The 5,898-nt window shown below is 34.9% G+C and overlaps 1 long non-coding RNA gene across 1 annotated transcript in view; it reads left to right on the forward strand.

The window, feature by feature from the left end:
- The window catches only part of LOC111087859, a 14,685-nt gene extending 14,463 nt beyond the window's left edge, over nt 1-222 (forward strand). The window contains exon 3 of the long non-coding RNA XR_002612483.1: nt 212-222. This is a non-coding gene — a long non-coding RNA (uncharacterized LOC111087859). The remainder of the gene's footprint in view (nt 1-211) is intronic.
- The last annotated feature ends 5,676 nt before the right edge of the window (nt 223-5,898 follow it).

A 5,898-nucleotide genomic window follows, 5' to 3' on the forward strand; every position in this document is an offset into this window, starting at 1 on the left:
TCTTTATTGAATCTACACTTGAATTTAACAAATCTCTCTCTCTATATATATATATATATTCAACCAATTACAGGCCACAAGATCTCATGTACCTCTATTGATTCTAAACCTGAACTTTTGGATAAATCCATGTTTATTTAACTATTAACAATTTTATAAAATATCATACAGATTCACTATGTGTAAGATTTGGTCTTGAAAATGGTTCAAGTGCATTAATTTTACACATAGAATTTACTTATCTAATTACTAAATGACAATTGAATTAAATATTGTGTGTTTCTATTACTTTACCAAATGAATTAGGAATGTTTCATTAATGTTTATAACATTTATACTGATCCTGATAAGTTTGATATCTTAAAGTTAATAGATTCATAACTAATATATATTTCTATTTTAACTTGCAAGGTTTTTAGTCGCGGCATAGCGGCTCACAGGATGGCTCTTTCTTCAAGTACAAACTTTTAGCACATCCTTTGGCCGATATGAGATCTAATTACAGTTTTGGACTCCGGAGGTCAAACCGTTTCGATTGATGTATTTGACCACGCCAAGATCCCATAGATTAATTTCTTCTAATCCTGCCTAAAATAATTTCAATTTGAGGGTAGGCTGGTAGAGATACTGAGGAGTAATACAATCGAATCGGGTATACGCGCGCACCCGAAGCTTGGTATTGCTAGTTCACAAAAATATAGCTAATATAAAGGTGAAAAAATCTCATAGATCAATTTACTCTAATCCTCCACAAAATAATTTCAAGTGCCGCGGCTATTGAGATTCCCTCTGGTTTTAAAAGTACCTTACGGTTTATTTTATCTTTTATTATAGCTTCTTTTCCTCAACACCCCCCCCCCCCACCACCACCACCATCAATTGCTCAGCGATAAATCTGCGGGTCTTCAACGCTAAAACTTAAAAACCGGGTTCTGACGCCCATGGTGAACACAGCGCAGATAACCCGTTGTGTAACTTTGCGCTTGAATACAAACAAAGAAAAAACTATTTATAAACAGTTTTATATGTACATTTTAGCAAGCAAAGGTCTGCTTGATTACACTTTTGAAGCAATAAAGAAATGGTAATTTTACATTTGAATACATATATATACGTAGTTTTAAAGTAAACGAAGTTATAAACGTCCCTTAGAATGTGACACTTAGAGCTGTACAATTTAATAAAATGTTTTTAAAGTATTTGCCACTGATAATGATTGCCATTTAGGAATTAGTCACTTTATATTCCACCTTATATTTGCAGTTAAGTTTAACAATACAACCTTACAAGTTAATCAAACTTGTTAATAAATATTAAAACCACCTTAAATTTGTTGACATTTTTGCTTTTTATCCGACGGCCTTCATGTCCTTTAGTGAATATTAGATATAACATTTGTTTATGACAGAACTCTTAAAAGTCATACGAGCAGTCACTGTAAAGCTTATTTCGACTTTGTTATTTAAGTAGTTGAACTGGATAAATAGATAGATAGAACAGTTGATAATGAGAGACAGATAAAACATCTGCGTTTATTTTCAAAGGTTATTATCTAAAGACGATCATCATCAGTCTTATATGCTAGTTTCGTGGCGCTTCCTGATAGTTCGGGTACGTCTGGGGGCTTATAACACTAAAAATTGGGTTTCGATACCCGCGATGGGCAGAGCAAAGATAACCCACTATGAACTAACTTTCTGCTTAACAAGAAACAACAATAACAAAAGAATCATGGCTAAATTCGTACGCTGGAATTACAATATATTTTATTGTTTACTTAGAAATGAAATAAAAAGCAAAGAATCAAAATATACCCTAAAAAAACATTCTTAAAATTATGTATTCAAGTTGATTATTAAACGCAGTGCTTTTTGAACCAAAAATCAATAGAAAGCAAAGTGCGCCTAAATATTTTAACATATTGTTTGTTTGCTTGTTATGGATTTCGCGCAAAGCTACTCGAGGGCTGGCTACGCTAACCGCCCCTAATTTAGCAGTGTAAGATTAGAGGGAAGGCAGTTGGTCACCACCACCCACCGCCAACTCTTGGGCTACTCTTTTACCAACGAATAGTGGGATTGACCGTCACATTATAACGCCCCCACGGCTGAAAGGGCGAGTATGTTTGGTATGACGGGGATTCGAACCCGCGACCTGCAGATTGCTAGTCGAGCGCCTTAACCACTGGCCATGACGGGCCTTTTTTTAACCTATTATGCTATGAAAAGTCGACTTTATTTATATGTGTAAACCTGAGTTGTCTGTTTGTTTGGTATTACAAACTATTATGAAAAGCTGGTTCCCAATTTCCATGAAATGCAATAGAGGAATTTAAGTGGAACTCACCAAAAACGCTAAATGTAAAGCAATCGGAGGAACGGTTCAAATTTTGTAGCCATTACACGTTCATTACCTTAATGCTGTAAATCAGGGCACAACTGTGCGAAGGAATCGGAGTAAAAATAAGTGAAGTCAGGTGATTTTTAATATGGCGCGAATCTTGGATACCTTTATCTCGGCATTGTATATAAAGATAAAACACATATTTTAAAATAATGACGTCAAACTTGAAGTAATACAAAAAAAACGTGATTTTTTTTTCCTGTTCACTAGATTAACCATTTATCTATATGTCTTATGGTTTTTAACTAATCTTACTTTGTTTTTAGTGTGAATTTTATATTCAACTAGCGTATAGCCCGTCAAAAATAACGGGGCAAGTACTACCATCCCCACTCCTTAGTATACCCTAACCTCACATTTTATAGCTAACTGAAATAAACAGAATTTGAGAAATTAAGCTTGACCAATAAAGAGGCATATAAGTGCACTCGAGGAAGTCAAACGTCGGTAAATTCCTTTGTGAGCCAGTCAAAATTAAGATCATTCATGAAATGAATTCGTGGCATATTCATAGAATAATTATTGGTAAAAATTAGTTAGATTAACAACTTCTAATATATATAGAAAGCCAGTGCGTTTTGGTAACACTACGTTCCAGCAATGGCTTTTATGTCATGTTGCTTAGCAACAAAAGTATAACCTAATATTGTTGTTTGTTTGTTTGTGGATAGAATAAACACCAGTTTCATTTTCTATAGCTCGTAGGTTTGTTTGTAATTAAACACAAAGCTACACAATGGGCTATCTGTGCTTAGCCCACCACGGGTATTGAAACCCGGATTCCAGCGTTGTAAATCCGCAGACATACCGCTGTGCCACTGTTGTTAGTCTATGTACTGAAATTATAAAATGAAATGTATAGACGACAAACCTGGAAAAATATTTGTTGATTTCTTAACTTAGAGTCTCCGTTGATTAAAGAGATTTGTTTTTATTAAAAAACGTTGGTGATATAACAGAAAAGAGCTTAATTCAGAAACGATTTAAGTTTAAAATTGAATAGATATTTTTACTATCATGATAAAATGTATGCATTCTTTGATAGATTATTTAGGCAGAATATTCATGATGAAACCTAGTTTAATGGACGCAACTGCTTGTTGTAGAAACAAAAGTGTAGAGGACGACGTTTCGAAATTCTTCCGCCTTTCGTCTTCAGGTGTTTCTACAACAGGTATTTACCGTCCATTCAACTAAGTTTCAAATTGTAGGCACTTGGCTCTAGGCTAGGTGATCCCACACGACGGCTTTACTTTAGGCTTATTATACCAACACTCACTAAACTTATAAGGTTTCACGGCACCCCTCCCCTCACGGCTCCCTTGCACCTCACACACTGGGTTTTATATAAGTTAGATTTCAAATTCGATGACAAAACCTTGTCGAAATGGGTAATGAAGAAAAACTTTAATATAAGTTTAACATAACAGTAAATGTACAACGTTTAAGTTATTTTCTGTTTTATCACCAACATTTTTTATAAAAAAAACTTTTTAATCAAGAGATACTCTAAATTAAGAAATCAACAAATATTTTTTCCAGTTTTGTTGTCTATACATTTCATTTTATACTTTCAGTACTTAGACTAACAACAATATTAGGTTATACTTTTGTTGTTATAAGCGAAATGACATAAAAGCCATTGTTGGAACATAAGTGTTACCAAAACGCACTGGCTTTTCTATATTTTACAAGTTGTTAATCTAGCTGATGTACCAATGATTATTCTACGAATACGCCACGAATTCATTTCATGAATGATCTTAATTTTGATTGGCTCACAAAGGAATTTACTGTTGTTTGACTGCCTCGATTGCACTTTTCGCAAAATTTATTTATTTCAGTTAGTTATGAAATGTGAGGTTAGGGTACATTATGTGGTGGGGGGTGGTAGTACTTACCTTGTCACTTTTGACGGGCTGTACGCTAATTATGAAATATTATTGAATAACTGAGAATGAGAAAGAAAGAGACTAGACACAAGATAATGCAAAAAATTAACAATCTTTATTAATTCACAAACAGAATTTGGTTATTTGCTGTTGTTAAACAAGGAATGGTTGCTTTTTGTTAGTGCTATGTCTCCAACTGATCAGGCCGAATTCATTTATCAGACTATTTAAATCCAACATTTGGTACTTTCCAAAAATCATTGTATTCACTCAGAGTGATTAGTGCTATAATGTGACTGATAACTTTCATTCTTATAGCTGTTTGGTCATAACATCAAAATACCACCTCTTCTACTATGGAAGGACACCTGCTATTGACAATTTCGATGACGAGAATAATAACGCTTGGAGACGGCTTGAATTCAGAAACGATTTAAGTTTAAACTGAATCGGTACTTTTACTTTCATGATAAGTTTTCTGCACTTGGCTCTAGGGCAGGTGATCCCACACTAAGTCTTTACTTTAGGTATATTATACTAACACTCACTACATTTATGAGGTTTCATGGCAATCCCCCCTTCACGGCCCCTTGCATCCCCGTCACTAAAATCATAATGGGGAGACAGTAATCGAACTATTCTATCTGGATAAACGCATTTTGGCTTTTATGACTGCTCCTATTTTAAAAAAATCAATTGTGACGTGACATACACTGGCTTTTATATACGTTGGATGAATATCCTGATCGAATCTTCAGTAGATCTACCCCACCATTCTTATGTTAATTCAGTCCGACCCTAGTATACCACACTCTCACTAAAATAAAATTCAAAATACAGAACTCTAGAAATAATCTTATTGGCAGAAATTTGAGCTCGCTAGCGCAAACATGAACTTTAACTAAGTACATACTGTGCACAAGTTACCTCTCCTGACTAGCGGAGGGTATGAAAACAAAGGGCGTGACTGCCTACAGCTATTTTCTGATTTGTTTACAAGAAGAGTTTAACTCGTTAATTAAAGGTAGCTGTTTTTGTATGAGAATTAAAGAAGCTAAAATTTACGCCTAAAAGTCCACTTGCCACTTGGAGAAAGCTAAGGTTCGTAGCTCAATGGAATGCCTAACTGCATGTTAAGGGGGAATTATGAAAAACCAGCATAATATAAAATTATTTATAATCTAACTGAAAGGAATGGGAAAACATATTGTACATCTCTATACTAATTTGGTTACACTGAAGGATGCATGATCATGTAGTAATATGACCCGTTTCCTTGCCCTCATATTAATTCCAGAATATCCATCCTGGTTTCCAAGTGTACCTACACAGCGGTTCATAACTTGTGAGTGGCAATTAAGACACAGTAAAACAAACATATTGTTACGACAGCGGAAGTCACGTGACCCTGGGAACACGTCATGAGCTTCTAGAAAATTCATGTCCCTTCGTGAAGCCTCGAGTGTTTACTAGATATGCGGTATTCTTGTATATAAGACCGCCAAGAAGTGACGGCAACAATCGGGAATTGAATTGCAGACAGAGATAGAGACGACAATTGAGACAAGCGCGTGAATCGTTCGTTCGTTGTGAATTATAGCGT

The sequence above is a fragment of the Limulus polyphemus genome, unplaced genomic scaffold (genome assembly GCF_000517525.1).
Source record: "Limulus polyphemus unplaced genomic scaffold, Limulus_polyphemus-2.1.2 Scaffold2757, whole genome shotgun sequence".
NCBI lineage: Eukaryota > Metazoa > Arthropoda > Merostomata > Xiphosura > Limulidae > Limulus > Limulus polyphemus.